The sequence below is a fragment of the Marmota marmota genome, unplaced genomic scaffold (genome assembly GCF_001458135.2).
Source record: "Marmota marmota marmota unplaced genomic scaffold, marMar, whole genome shotgun sequence".
In the NCBI taxonomy this organism is placed as follows: domain Eukaryota; kingdom Metazoa; phylum Chordata; class Mammalia; order Rodentia; family Sciuridae; genus Marmota; species Marmota marmota.
In genome coordinates this window covers 3185855-3201407 of record NW_025999927.1, presented here as the reverse complement: position 1 = coordinate 3201407, position 15553 = coordinate 3185855, and the positions used below count along the sequence as shown (strand labels likewise).

Sequence of the window (15553 nt, the reverse complement as noted above, 5' to 3'; positions counted from 1 at the left end):
TTTTCAGAAGTTCTTCATGTTTTCTGGATATGAATCATTTGTTAGTTATAAAGATTGGAAACATCTTTTTCTCCATGCCATTCCTTTTTATCTTTTTGTGTCTTTGATGAAAAGAAGGTCAAATGTTACTGTAGTTCTATTAATGAATGATATTTTTATGGACTCTGCTTTTAATACAATTGACTTTTGTATATTGACACTCTTGATCCAACAACTTTGCTTAATTTACTCACTAATTCTGATAGTGTTACTGTCAATTATTTTGTATTTTCTACATATTGCAATGATGAAATCTGTAATTCATGGCATTCCTTAAAATTATATTTTTTTCTTGCTTTATTGCAAAGGCTATCCTCTCCAGTACAATACTGAATAGAAGTGGAGATAGGGAATATTCTTCTTTTACTCCCAATATTGGGAAAAAGTGATCAATATTTGAAGACTTAGTGTAACCCTTGCTGGAATCATTTTTGTAGATACTTCTATATTAAGCAATTTCCCTTCTAGTCCTAGTTTCCTAAAAGTGTTTTTTCTTTATTTTGTTACTGGACTTTGAATTTTTCAAATGCTTTTTCTGAATAAATTGAATATATTGATTCTTCTTACTGATTCTGTTCCTGTGGTAAGTTACACTGTCTGATTTTTGAACACTGAGATAATCCTGCATTCCTGGAATAAGTCCCATCTTGGTTATGATGCATTTGTCCTTCTCACATATTGCTGGATTCAGTTTGATAATATTCTGTTTAAGATTAACATTCATGATCAGGAGAAAGAAATGTCCAGTAATTTTCTTTTCTTTTCTTTTTGGTCAGGTTTTGATGTTAAGTGTGAAAAGTCATTTCTATATTCTCTGAAAGACTTTTTGCAAGATTAATGTTACTTCATCCTTAACTGTTTGGAAGAATTCACTGGTAAAGCCATTTGGCCTGGAGTTTTCTTTGTGAAAACATGAATATATTGATTCTTTAAGAGATTCTGATTCTTTAAGAGATTTAGCCAAATAAGATGTTCTTTTTTGTTTGTATGAGTCAGGTTTAATAAGTCATGTTTTCCAAGGAATTTGTCTCATCTAGGCTTTAAAATTTTATGATAAATTGATTTTGGAACAATCTCTTATCTTAGTTAATAGCTATAGGCTATATTTATACATTTTTTACCTCTTGATATTGATTCCCTGTGGCTTTTCCTTTTTTTAAAAAAAAAAATCAGACCAGGAACTTATCAATTTTATTAGACTTTTTGAAAAGATAATCTTTGGCCTTGTTGGTTTCCTGTGTTTTCCCACTGTTTTCTACTTCATTAGTTCCTGCTGTTCACTATTTCCATTCCTGTACTATCTTAGGGTTTAATTTGCTGTTCTCATATTAAAATCTTGAGATGGAAACTTAGTGCATTGTTTCTTCATCCTTTCTTCTTTCCTAATGACGCAGTTAAGGCTATAAATTTCTCTTAAGCATGCTTTGGCTGCATTCCTTAAGTTTTGATATATTTTAGTTTTATTATCTTTTCATTAAAATATTTCCTAATTTCCATTGTGATTTCTACTTTGGCTCATGGGTTGTTTAGAAATGTATTGCTTCATCTTACATCACCTTAGTCTGGTCAAGGACTGAGCTCTTCAAATGGTTCAATCATTTTGGAGGCTGACCTCCTCCTGGAGCAGAGCTCTGGGGAGTCGCAACAGAAAGTCTGAGGTTTTGAACCAAGCTTCTCTCCCTTGCTGAACTCGGGATTCCATTATTTGGTACTTTTTTTTTTTTTCCTATGTCTTACCCAATAAAACTCCTGGAAACTCTGCTCAGCTTCTCAGTTTCTGAGCCACTGCTGGGATCCTTCTCCCTCTTGGGATTTAGCTCCTCGATAGTTTTTGATGATTAAAGATCATCTTATCCACATCATCCAGGATTGTTGGCAGGAAAGGAATCTGAGAGAGAGAGGCCTGTTGCCCATTATCACCAGGGGTGATACCCTGGAGCCAGGATCTTGCCAGAGTCATGGCCACAGTGGCAGGTGGAGCCACTGTCTTGGGGAGGGGTCCCCAAATATGGTTTTCCAAGGAACATTGAGCCAGCCTGCTGCCCAGGGCTCTTCTTGACTGTGGTCATTGTTCTTCTTGACCTAGTTCTCTGGATTAAGCATTGCCAAGGGAGATATCTCACATCTAAATCATAATGGTACTAATCCAACCTCAGCCTATGACGTGCTAGTTCAATCAGCATTTACTGCTGTGACCAAAAGACCTGAAGAGAACAATTAATGGAGGAAAAGTTTATTTTGGGAGCTCATGGTTTCAGAGGTCTCAGTTCATAGATGGCCAACTCCATTGCTCAGGGTCTGGGATGGGGCACAAAATCATGGCAGAAGAGTGTGGCGGAGAAAAGCAGATGGGGACATGACACCCGGAAAGCAGGGGGCAGGGGCAGAGAGAGTGCCCCTCATCATGGTCAGAACATAAGCTCCACAGGCATATCCGAATGACCACCTCCTCCAGCCATACCTACCAGCCTGCAGTCACCACCCAGTTAATCCCTATGAGGAGATTAATGCACTGATTAGGTTAAGCGTTTCATAACACAATCCTATCACCTCTAAGTTTTTTGCACTCACACATGAGCTTTTGGGGGATACCTCACATCTAAACCATAACAGTGCTAAGCAAGAATTGCCCAATTTCTTAATAAAATTAATCTTTCATGGCACTTACTTTCTGCTGATTGCTTCCTAGCTAACGGGACTCTTTCCAGGTTCATAGTTTCCTGGTCTGAAACCGTATGTGATGAACAACAGAATCAGAGTGCTTGAATCAGGTTCTTGACCTCCCTCTGTGGACTTGGTGCCTCCAAGGAGAAGTCTGTGCCTGGGCTCTGGAGGGTCATTCTCCAGGCTCTCCAAGGTGCTGCCCTCCTGCCATTCCGAATGCCAAGAAGGCCACAGCTTTTTTATCCCTTAGGCATCCAGGAAACGTGAATTTCCTGCTCAACTACAGCAACTACATTAGTGTGTGGAGACAGAGGTGCGTTTCCGTGCCCAGCTTAGCTTCTCCTGCTCACCTGTTTCTTGAAGCTCTGAGTTTGGTTTATTTTCGTATGTTTTGTCGTGTTATTCCTCTCTGTGTCTTTATATGAAAACCAGGCTCCTTCAGATCTGCCAATCTGTGACCATGTGGAGTATTTTTGTGTTTATGATTTTTTTCTGCAATGGAGACATTTGAAAGACAATAGGCTCAATCTGAAAAGACAAAGATATGAGCAGTGTTGCATTTTCTAGAATTTATTGTGAAATCAGATTTTTATGAACCTTTGCCATGCGTATTCTCTTAAGATGTTCATGACTCTTTATCTATGACTGTGTAAAAGACACTTTTCAAAGTAAAAATGAAACTAACAGCATGCTTTGATCAGCCAGGAGCCAAAGTGAAGGGACACATCTGGCTGTAATACCTCCAACAGGAAGACAAGATCATGGGCAAGTTGAAAAGCAAAGTGTTGGGAGCAAAGGCCTTGTCTACTCATTATTTCAACGGCAAGTGTGTAAATAGAAATGCATTTTCTTTTTTTAAAACCCTGTTAATACAACTGAAATGTAGTTAAAAGTACTAAACTGTTGCTTTTCATCCTGTAATGCTGTTGAATCAGTCCTTAACGGTTAGTGGGTGTGGCCGTCTTTAGCAAGGTCAGTAGGAGGGGAACTTCCCTATTGGCTTTTTTCCACCATTACTGTTGCTTCCCTCCATGAATACCAAGGAAGGGGCGCGGGACAGGATGGGTCTCTCTGGGGCTCTGCAGTGGCAGCAGCGCGTGTACCTCAGAGCTGTCACGGCCCTCCCTATAGCCCTTGTCCTGTGCTCTGCTCTCAAGGGGTGGGCCAGGTCTGCACATGCCTTTCTTTGGATGGCTTTTGACTTTTGTCTGCATTTGTCTTGCTATCAAGTGTGATCACCACTGTGACCTGGGGGACAGGCTCTGCCCCCAGCACTTGTTTGAAGCCTGTGTAGTGGAGGCAGGGAGCGGGGTCAGCCACCTGAGCCCCACGCAGCCCAGCTCACACTTGCTATGTGGTCTTAAGGCAGGCCTCTCATCCCTCTGCCCCTCTCCCTGCAATACCCCTGTAAAAGAAGACGAAGCCTCTGAGCCCCTGGAGGGAGGCACTGCAGCAGGGCGGGGTGCTGGGCCTGTGGTGTTGCCTGATGGGAGGAGGTTTGTGCAGCCCTGCACAGCACAGGGAGACACACACAGTGACACCCACGGTGTGCTTGGCTTGGCCTGCACTGCACAGAAGCACACCAGAGAAGAGCACTCAGCTTTGCCTCAGCCACCCCAGTTGGTTTCTCCTGTTGACTATAGGTGATAAGTGAGAGATTGACTTAGTTACAAGTGGAGGGGGCACTGCCAGCACTCTCAGGAGGCCTAGTGGCAGGAGGGGAAGAATTCTTTGCAAAATGCACCAGCCCTCAGGAATCAGGCCCCAGGTGGCAGCTCTGGCCCCATTGCTGCACAGGGAGTAAAATTGACTGAGTTCCTTTCTGAGTGCCAAGAGCTGTGCTAACTAAGTTATTCTCCTAAAGGGTCAGGACAACTGTACGAAGCCTTGTTAATATTCTTAAAACAAGAGCAAGCCCCGCTAAACTTCATATGCATTTTCTCCACAATGAAAGCCATCCATCTGGGCCCGCAGCCTCCACTGGAATTTTGGCCTGGGGCCTTCTCCCTGATCCAGAGGCTTTCAGACCACACAACATGGTCCGTGAACTGAGAACCTGAAGCTTACTTTTCTCATTCTCTTTCAGACCTCCAGAGATGGCCTTGGGCCTAGAGATAGACTCCTTTGTAAGAGGCCTTGGCAGGGTCTTCTGGGCCTGACCAACTTTTGCTAGAATCCTGGCATCCCATTTGACAATGGAATCATACCCAGGAGTTGCCCGTCCAGCTGCAGCCCCTTGTTGGCATGAAGGGAAGTCTTAGTGGTGTTTCTCAGCTGGTTCTACGCTGGCTGGAGGGTGAGGAGGTGCCTGCAATCACAGGAGATGGGGAAAGAGTCTTTTTGGCTTGCGTTCTCCAGGTACAGCCAAGTACCTGCACGCGGAGAGCAGCAGAACCAGAGTGCTGAGGACTCTCCACTGGTGAGGGGAAAGGGAGGGTCTGCAGGGTACGCTGCTTGTACCTCTGCATCCAGTGGCCAGCCCCTAGAGGCAGAGGATTCTGAAAGCCCAGGACAGGAGACTATCCTGCTGCATGGTGAAGACTCTCTTGCATACTCTGCTAGAAAACCTGCTTAATTGATGGTACTCTACTGCATGGATATGGAATCTGTTGTTAGGGAAACTACGGTAAGAGGGTTGCAAAGTGTTTGGATTGTGCTATTGAACTGAGTACCAATATGGTGGGTGCTGAGCTGCGTGCTGATAGGATGGGCCAGGAGAAGCCGCATGCTGTCCAGGAGACTGCCTTCTTTTCCTGGAGAGCCCTGGGCATGCTTGCTTCCTTAGGGAAGGGCAGAGGCAGCTGGTGTATGGTCACATCCAACAACATGAACTTCAGACTCTGCCAAATCCCAAACATTTCTTGCCTAGAAGAGAACATGCTCTCTTGTGTCTTGAACTCATCTGTGTTTCAATGGCTCATTCTCCTTCTTCCTAATCTATGGGAAGTTGTAAGAGACAGGTGGCAAAGAGGAGTCTCCAAGATTTCATGCTCCAGGGCTATAGAGAGCTGGACACTGGGCTGAAGCAGACTCAGCCAAGGATGCAGGAGGCAGAAGCAGGTGCCTGGGTTCTCTGGGGCAGGTGGGTCCCCCACAGGGAAGCACAGGTGGGGTGTGGAGGACTACTGTCCACCACCTCACCTCACAGCTGGTGATTGTGCAGATTTCTGTATCTAGCTCAGCCGGCTTTGCTTCCTATTTGGGACAAGTCATTGGAATGCAGGGACTGGGACTGTGTCATGTATGATCTTGACACCTCCCAGGGTTCTTTCAGGTTTCCCTCGGTCGTTGCTTCTTGAACAAAAGCTGGAGTGAACAAGCTCATCATATTGGCTGTTACTGAATTTAGTAGTTTCCTGGCACACGGTGAGCTCCACGGTAGACTCTGGAGGTTCAAGTTCTAGGCCCAGGCCTACAGCGTTTCCTGCCACACCACTCTGCATCCTGTCCAGGATCCAGGACTTCTGTGAAAAAGAGGGAAGGAAAAAAGAAAAACTTGGGGAAAAGAAACTATAGTATTAAAAAAAAAAAAAAATCCCGCTGCAGGAAGGTGCTGTGCCTGCGGACATCAGTAAACGGCTGGGCTCGTCCATTTGCCATGACGGCTTTTTCACCCACGGGACTAGTACTGCTGTCGCTCAGTCCCAGATGGCTCCTTTCAAGTCCATAGCTGCTGGGCATCTTGGGCTGACCACGTGCAGGGCAGATGTGGCCTCCTGAAGCACACTTGCCCGTGGGCAACAAGAGCCACAGCAAACCCACACACAACATGACCTTCTTCTTTGACTTTCCAGATCTGAGAGCCCATCTGGACATTCCATTAGGCCACTCAGACATCTGGGAACCAGCCATGGAGGGAAAGAAAGAAGCCTGCACATGCCGAGGGCCCGTGACATGCCCGTCTTGTGCTCAGCCCTCCTGAGTCCCCCACAGAGCCCTGCCAGAGTGGAACCATTATGTCCATCTTACAAATGAGGAAACAGTAGCTCAGAGATGCCAAGTGGCTGTCCAAAGTCACAGAGATGGCCAGTGGCAGTGCCTGAATTTGAGTCATCATCAAAGGCTTGCTGGGGGGGCTTGAGTGGCGGTTGTCATCTGCAGCAGCCCTCTTTACCAGGATCACACTGAATAGCTTGCAGTCTAAGTAGGAAGGGCTGCAGGGGGACAAAATGAGGTGACTGCCGTGCTCTGTCCACAGGCCTCTTGGAGCCACCTTAACCAACATTTGCCTGGCTCCAAAGACCTCATTCTCCCCAACACCACCAGAGTGCCACTCCTCTTAGATTCCTACCAAGAAGACTGTTATTTTCCTAAGGCCCTACCCACAGGGCCAGCAGTGTGGGTTCACCTGAGGGAGCCTGGCACACAGGCCCCACCCAGCCTGCTCAGTCACCACCCTTTCAAGGCCTGAGCACCTCCAGGTGTACAGGGGCTTTGCACCAAGTCAGGTGAGCATCACCAAGCTCGAGAGCTGCAGGGCTAATGCTGTGGATTAGAGTCCAATTTACTTTAAAATGCCCGTGGGACAAGGTCCAGGTAGCTTGAGGTTCCAGCTGATTTTTCAGACTCTACATGGAGAGACCAGGGGTGTTTAACAGGACTGCTGGGCACTGCCGTTTCCCAAGGGCCACGCTAGCCTCCTGGCTGGGAGCATGGTGTGGACCTGAGGTCAAGGACAGCCACGGGAACATGCCGTCAGAGACTGACTGGTCACAGGTGAACGCTGTACCCTGGACTAGCTAGAGGATACAGAAAAAGCCAAGTCCAGGAATTTCAGTTGTCAGCAGGTGACGCACCTCTGGCCTTTTGCCCTGCTCTGCTCAGTGTGGGTCACCTGTCTTGACGCACAGGTCCTGGTCCTGGTCTCCTTAGACTTTCCAAGCACCTTCACACCTGGGGCTCCGTTTTGATCCCCACGTGTATTATTGAGCCTATTTTATAGAGGAGCCATTACAGGCACCCAGAGGGTTGGGCACTGCCCAGCCACGGAGCCAGTGGAGGCCAAGGCACAGGTACTCATGACGCATTCTCCCTCACGGGTGAGGGGCTATGGCAGTGATCAGGAGTCGGGCCGAGCTGCTGGCCTCAAGCACTGCGGTGGCCAGCCCAGGGCAGGTGCCTCAGCTCTCTGATGCTCTCTCTCTCTGCCCACTGTCCTAGAGGCACACCAGGAATGCAAGTGTGTCCCAGAGGTGGGCTCACCTCTGAGGAAGGGTGGCTTCTTCTGATGCACTGCCTGCATGGTGCCCAAGGGTGCCTGGCTGCCATGTGGAGAGGAGGTGGAGACTGGGCCAGTGATTGATGCTGCTGTCCCTCAGCCTCTGAGCCAGGGATGTGTGGAGCTTCGCGGAGCTGAGAAGGCACCAGCTCTGAGGTCCTGGGAAGGCTGGAAGCCTTCCATGCCCCGTTCTCCAGGTGGCGGCCCAGCGGCCTTGTGCGCTATCTCAGGAGCCCAAGAACAGCCATGCAGCCAGGGCCTGTCTCAGGTATGCAGCCCCCAGGAGTGGGGCCGGAGGGACAGGCTGGAATTAAGCTGTGTGCTGGGTCTCCTCCCTCCTTGACTGTGATCTTACCTCACCTGGCCTGGGGGCTGCCCTGAGGAGGGACGGCCTGTGATCTCCAGGGTGACTGCAAGCTACCTGACAGAGGCTTCCAAGGCAAGAGACCTGGCATCTGCTGACACGAGAGGCCCCCGAGCCTGCACTTCTTGCTGCCTGGGCAGACGCCCCTGGAAAGCTCCCCTTTGGGCCTTTCCTCTGTCCACCCTCCATCCTCAGGAGCTCTGCTCCTTGAGATGAGACCCCACCCCTTTCTCCAGCCAATTTGTTGCTCTTCTGATTTCTAAATTCTTTCACTTCCAAGGCCTGACATATAGTGGATGCTCAAATAGTGAGTAGATGAACAAATATCTCACACTATACCCACTACACCCACCACACGCCCTGGGGGAGTGTGACTATCATTTTTCTGAGGAAGGATGACGAACCCATGGTCCCAGTGTGCGTGTTCCAGAGCTGGAGTTGACCATGTGCTCTGCCTTCTGCACCCCCAGGCACATCCCCCCTCCCCTGGCGTCAACTCAGACTGGGGTTGGGGTCCAGCAGGACCTGTGGCCTCCCCTGTCTGCCCTGCCCCAGAGGCCTCACCACCACAGGGAAGACACACGGAAGGTGTGAGAGGCTGATCAAGTGGGTACGGGGTGGCAGGAACTCCAGGGACTGGGCCATGGGTTCTGGGGGAGGGGCCACTGGCTCCGGCAGTTGGACCTGGGGGCAAGCGTTGGTTGCTGGAGGGGTGACCAGTGGCAGCGCTGGCCATAGCTGGAGGGAACCTCCTGAGAGCCCAGAGCAGAACCCCAGCCCTTCCCCAGAACTGCTCAGAGGACCACGTGTGGCCAGCTGCCCTTCAAACAGGGTCCAGCCCCCACAGTGGTGCTGTCCTCTCTTCCTTTCCCCAGATGGCCTTGGGATTGTCCCAGCCCTGAGGCCCCTCGGCTTCACAAAGTCAGCCTGTCCCTGCCAGGAGCGCGCCACGCCTGCCGAAGACCCTGTCTGTGATCTGGGGTGTCCCCACACACTGCGTGGTTGGCAAGAGGTGCTCTTCCTGACGCGGGTTTCCTCTTTCCTTCGCAGTTAGAAACCATGACCGCGAAGGCAACCTCCCCACCCCACTGTAATCGGTGCTTGCAAAACACGGCTGGGTTGGCACTGGGGAGGGGGGCTGTTCTCCCAACTCTCGTAGGTCTTTCTGGTGTGGTAGGAAGGCCTCGCCAGGTCCTCTCAGAGAGGAGAGAGGCTTGCGGGCGGACACCTCCTGGGATCACTGTGCCTCCCTCCCTTCCTCCCCCCCTCCCTCTGCCCGGGTGAGGGGCTGTGGCTGGGTCCTTTCTTCACCCGCAGGAGGTGGCATATTTGTTCAGCTTAGTGCCAAGGTCAAGCGCAGACCCTGGTCAGAAGCCAAGCGTTCCAGTCCCGGTAGCTTGCAGCCTTGGCATGTTATTTGACCTGCCTCGTCTCCCTCGTCAGCAGAATGGGCAGGATAATGGCGCTTATTCCATGTTAGGTGGGTGAGATGAGTCAACACGCTCACCTTAAAACAGCACCGAGCACCGTGGTGGCTGTTGCTACTGTCCACCCGATTCTCTTGCTAGGGTCACCATATTGTGTTGGGGCATTTGAGATGGCGAGTAGCCAGCCAGGCCAGGCCGCGTGGCTGTGTGCCATTCCTGCCTGGAGCAGAGACCTCTTCCAGCTTCGTCCACCACCAGGGTGGATGCCATACCTCGCTGCTTCTGGCAGAGAAATGCCTAGCAGGGCTCAGATGACCAAGAGAGGTCAGTGCCATGCACCCTTTCCTGTGAGAATGCCTGGGTTCCACATGACACCGACTTCACTGGCTTCCCTGCCCCCTCCATCACCCCTGTGTGTGCCAGCCACTGCTGGGCCACCCACCCACAGTGGCTGCTCAGCACACAATGGTGACTCCTGTGGACTTCCTTGGCACCAGGCAGACTGTCCTGTGAGAACACCAAGCCTGCCTGTGTATTTGGCCTGTGTGCAGAATATAGGTGAATTGAGTGCCACGGCTCAAAGCCCGCCGGCTGGATGGATGGAGGAACTGAAATACATTAGGGGGAACCCATGGGCACAGTGGCTGGTGCTTGCCTAGGAACGTCCCCTGAGCATTGATTTCACTTAAGCTAAGTAGGAGCACCTTAGACACAAGCTCCCACAGTGCCTTGCAGCCACCAGAGCCCGAGGCTGAGCTGGACACGCTCTGGCCTCTCCCCACGGGAGTGGACAGCTCTCCTCTGGGCCCCTCCTGGCCTCTGGCTGTAGGAATGAACTGTGACACCACGCTGGGCACTGCTTTGCCTGCTGTGCGAAGAGCATGCAAGACTCAGGGAGGTATGCAGTGGCCGTGCCATCCACCTGAGCAGCTTTAATGGTGCAGAGGCCCTGCTGGCAGGGCTCCTGCTGGACAAGAGAGGACGTCTGGATGGCGTAGTTTGTGTGGGGCTTCGTGGAATGAGCAGCCTTCTGTTCTCAGGTTTTGCGTGAGAGCAGCTACTGTTCTCGAGGTTTTGCGTGCGCCTCTGTCAGCTGGTTACCTTGCAGCACGACCATCCTGCCTCAGCTTCCCATCAACACACAGGGTCAGTGCAGTGTCCTCCTTTGCAGTGGGGGTAGCCAAGGCCCAATTGCAGGAGTTAACTGTCAGAGGCACCAGGCAGGAGCCACAGCTGAACTGTAGTTGAGTGCCGGCTGCCGGAGGCCCCTGCAACGGAAGGTCTTCTCTTCCCTCTGGCTGCTTAAATTTCCAGGTGAACCCAGAAGGTGACCGCGCCAGCCCATGGTGGGAGAACTGCTCCTCTGATTCAGAAGAGGGCACAAAGGTCCTCCACAGCATTGGCATGGGTGCCTCTCCAAGCCTGCTTGCTGCCCTCTTGTGAGAAGAACTGTCCTTCTATCGCAGAGCCATTGTTTCCCAAGTGTCAGGTTTAATTTAGGCACCCTCTCTCTTGAGGAGATTGCAAAAATTAAATCGTTTTTAAGCAACCAAACAACGCTTCTGGGGTTTGTAACAAACTTGTGAAATGTGCGGAACTTGGCGGTTAGGTTCCCCTGTCCTGCTCCCTCCTCATCTTGCCAACTGGGGCCTGGCTACTGCTCCTTGGACCAAGGACACCAGAGTCCTCAGCTAATCAAGGGACTCTGGTGGAGCAACCCCCCAAACCCCAATCCCAGCTTCTGATCCTGCCATCCCTCTGCTATGTAGGAAAAGCCAACAGACCGGGTGGGTGGGGAGTCCCACCTACAGAGGCCACAGACCATCATGACGGTGACACATATGAGCAGTCACCTTGGCTTGGTGAGTCGCTCTGTCCCCTTCTCAGATGACTCCAGGGCCCTTGAGGGGTAGGACTACATGTGGGCCACCTCTGTCTCTGCTCTAGAGAATATCCTGGCCCCCGCAGGGAGGTGGCCTTGCTTCAGTTGTAGCTGGCTGGTGTTGCTGGCCTCAGCTGGGCACACAAAGCTGTTGTCTCTAGCTCCTCATAACCCTCAGTCGGGGGCTTACCTTCAAGTGGTCAGGATTCAGAAGGGGCCAAGGCTACCAGGATGACATAACAGGCCATTCCCTCCATAGGAAGCACTGATGGGGGCCAGGGGGCCAGGAAGGTGCTGAGACATGGCCTCTGGTCCTTGGTGTCTACAGGGCAGGGCCTCTACAGTTTCCTCATCCTAGTAGTTACGAATCTGGAGTCCAGAGGGCTGGGTCCTAGCCCTGACCAACATGGACAGTCTGCACTCTCCTGTGAAGATGCCTAGGAGGGGCTCAGAACTGTGCCCAGAGGCTGGTGTGTGTGCAGCAGCAGTGGTCACAGTATTATTTGACCATATCTCTGCTCCAAGGAGATACCATGACCTGGTCATAGGTTCTAACCACTGAACCATGGGATGAATAAGAAACTGTCTCAGTGGTTGGCAAGGCTCACTGACAAAGGACACTGCAAAGCCTTACTGAACAATGGTCCCCAAAGATGTCCACGACCTCATCCCTGGACCCTGGGAATGTGCTAGGTCTCATGGCAAATGGAAAGTAAGTTTGAAAAGGGAATTAAGGTGACCACCAGGTGACCTTAAGATAGCAAGGTTGGCCTGGACATCCCAGGTGGACAGGATATAATCACAGGGTCCTTGAAAGTGGAAGAGGGTGACAGAGAAGGAGAGGCAGATGTAGGTGTGACCACAGAAGCAAGAGGGTTAGGGGTGGCACTAGAGTGGCACAGAGAGGCCATTTGGCTGGCAGAAGAAGGAGGCCAGCCCAGGAGCCAAGGGGCACGAGAGGTCTGCTAAAGCTGGCGGGGCCTCGGAACAACTTCCCCTAGAGCTCTAGGGAGGAGCACAGCCCTGCCGGCCCCTGGATGCTATCAGCCAGGGAGAAGTCATCCTGCAGCACTGAAGGACAGTGAGTGTGACGTGCAAGCTGTGACGTTGATGGCAATTTGCTGCAGCAGCAGGAACCTGTGCACAGGCCGCCGCCCCTGTGTCTGGGTGCTGCCTCTGCTGGGCCCAGGTGCTCAGCTTGCCTGTGTGGGGCTCCGGGCCCCTCCAGTCCTTCCACCAGGCCATTCTGTGGTGTGCACCTTTCTCGACCAACCAGACCAAGCATATCCAATGCTACCAAGAGTCTGACCTTTTTCTGGAGATGCTTATTAAAAACTCTAGGGTTTTCTTTCACCATTGGTTCTTCAGGTTCTACTAGGGTTGGAAGGCAGCTGACTCTGGAGCAGCAGAAGTACTGGGAAGCAGCTGTTTGCTATGGTAGCTCCTGACCAGTTTGGGAGTCTGCACACAGTATTGGACCCACAGCGCAGTGAGGCTCTAGGCCGACTTCCTCCTCCCAGAGACGCCCAAGAACGTAGGAACACCAGTGTTCTCCCATCACCTGCCAGACCATTAGGGCTCAGAAGGACTTGCGTCCACCTGAAGAGAGCTGGAGGCCCATGTGGCCCAGGCCCTGGGCAGTTCACTGCTCCCCCTTGGGCCCCTCCACCTTCAAAGCAAGTGATGGAGAGCCCTCGTGTCTTCTCGGGCCTCCCACTTTACCAAGCGAGGTTGAATTTACAACTTCTTTCGGGCAACATCTGGCTTGCTTCCCACGAGTGCTTCCTCTGGTTTTAATCTTTTATCTAACGTCATTTCAGTTCCGTTTCCTGAGTCTCCTTTTTCCCTATTTCTTCTGGCATTTGGAGACAAGAGATGGGAGTCAGAGGGCTTGTCACTGAAGCCAAGGGCTTAGCTTGGAAGTGCAAGTGCCACCTGGGCCCTGCTTGATTTATTTCTTTTAGGCCACGGAGCCACAAGGCTCAGACCCCAGTGAGCTGCCGGGACATCTTGTGGCACCGGCTCTTTGCACACTTGTGCAGAGATTCGGCTGCCTCTCAACCCTAGGGCACACTTATGCCCCAACCCACCTGGATTCTGACTATTGCTGTTGTTGGGGCTTAAATAGAAAAAGGTTCTGTGGGTTTTATAAATTCTGTAGGTCTTGCTAAGGTAGGCCAAGCCAGGGGAGGGAGTGCAGAGGCCGCAGTAGGCCCCCGGCATTGTTTCGGGCTCACTCTGCTCTGTGGCCACCCTCAGGAAGGCCCTGGTCACCAGGGGAGGCTGGGTTAAGGCCTCTGAGAAGCTCCCCAGCCTCATGTTGAAAATACCCACACTTCCTGCTCCTCTGCCGACCTCTGCACAGACCGCCAGTGACTCACCTGCAGTGGTTTGAAAAGTGCCTGTCACCCGAGGCATCTCGAGAGCCCATCCTGTTTCAGATGTTATTTTTTCCACTCTCGGCTACGCAGTGGTAGAAAAGCTGAATGCTTCAAGCCAGTGTTTGTTTTGAGTGCAGAGGGTGAAGGGCGAATTACCTGCTGCAGCAGGAAGAGCCCAACTCTAAGAGGGGGGAAAAAAACATGTAAACACTGTGGGGATTGAGTTTCAAAGCCCTTGTTTTCGAAAAGTTTAATGATATTTCAACTAAAGCCAAACTGTCAAAGCATGGGGAGGGGCCATCTGCCTGCTTTGAAAACGCATTAGCCTTCTTATGTAAAAGCCAATAATTGACATCCAGGAGGAAACCCGAGCTGCAGGGGAGAGGTGGCCTCTTAGAAGGGCCCCAATGCCACATCCCTATCGCCATGTGCACTTCTTCAGATCTTGGTTTCTGACATGGGAAATTGGAGAGGAGAACAAAGGGGAAGCACAGAACGGTCCGTGGACAGAGAGGGTTGAAATACCAGGTCTAGTCTGCACAGTGCATGGATCCGGCTCTGTGGGTCATGATGTATGCTAGAGCCACCTGGCAGGGGCCATAATCATCAAGACAGGAGCGTTACAAACAACTGCCAGTCTCACCTTCTTCCTCCTGAGAAACGTAGGATGTGTCTGGGCTGCCCCAGGACAGGGCCAACGCTGGGCCTCTCCGGTTCCCTGCCTGACGGGTTTGCAGGCTGCTCTCTTCTTCCAGACTCTTCGCAGCCACTTCCTCTAAAGAGGGACCCTTCTGCGCCTTGGCAGTTCCCATTCCTGCTTCTCCTTTGGTGATTTCTAGAACTTTCTGGTTTCCAGTGCACAGATTCTTCCTCTTGTTCTCTGGTGTCTAAGGAGACTCTGTATCCTAAACCATGCCCAGGCAAGGTTGACCTTGCACGGAATGAAGAACTATATAGGCCCGAGTTGGGGTAGAGGAGAGTAGGCACCCGACAGATTGAGACAGGATCGGGGTGCCTCTGGCTAGGAATGACTGGCTTTAGGCTTGGGTCCCCAAAGGTGGCCAAGTCTTCCTTGTTTGGTCAAGCCTCTGGCCACGTGGCTCTTGGAATGATAGGATTCTCCCTCCTTGTTCTAGTTTGCATACTAAAAACGTTGCTTGTGGGAATCAGCAGAGTGTGCAGGAAAATCAGAAAGGGGCCGCTGGTGGGAAGCAGGGCAGGAGCGCCCTGAGTCCAGCTCCTAGCTCAGTTGGCAGCGTGTGGAGTCTGAGGGCCACACTGGCCGCAGGGTGCGTGGTTGTTGGACAGATGCTGCAGACAGCCAAAGGGTTCTATGAAGAGGAGGGTCGGGCCCCGACAAGCCCATTGAGACATCTCACCCCAGAGCTCATCCCAATCCCCATTCCTTCCTCCCCAGCAAAGCTGAGCAGGGCTCGGGTCACCTTCTGCGGCCTCCAAACTTCCCGTTCAAGTTCTCCAAAGCTGAGGACATCTCATGGTGGTTGGAAGAGCCACCAGCTGGGAGCCTGGTGCTGCTTCTGGTATTAAACTAAATTTGGACACGTGATCCTGCCTCTC

The 15553-nt window shown here is 51.4% G+C and overlaps 1 long non-coding RNA gene across 2 annotated transcripts; it reads right to left on the bottom strand.

The window, feature by feature from the left end:
• Positions 1-3310: 3310 nt before the first annotated feature.
• LOC125615905 lies at positions 3311-14749 on the bottom strand. Of its 2 annotated transcripts, XR_007346507.1 has the most exons (3): positions 14619-14749; positions 13976-14156; positions 3311-6857 (listed from the first exon to the last, which is right to left on the bottom strand). It is a non-coding gene; the product is annotated as an uncharacterized LOC125615905 (long non-coding RNA). The 2 variants fall into 2 exon arrangements; XR_007346506.1 differs by having other exon boundaries at positions 13976-14749.
• Between the last annotated feature and the right edge of the window lie 804 nt (positions 14750-15553).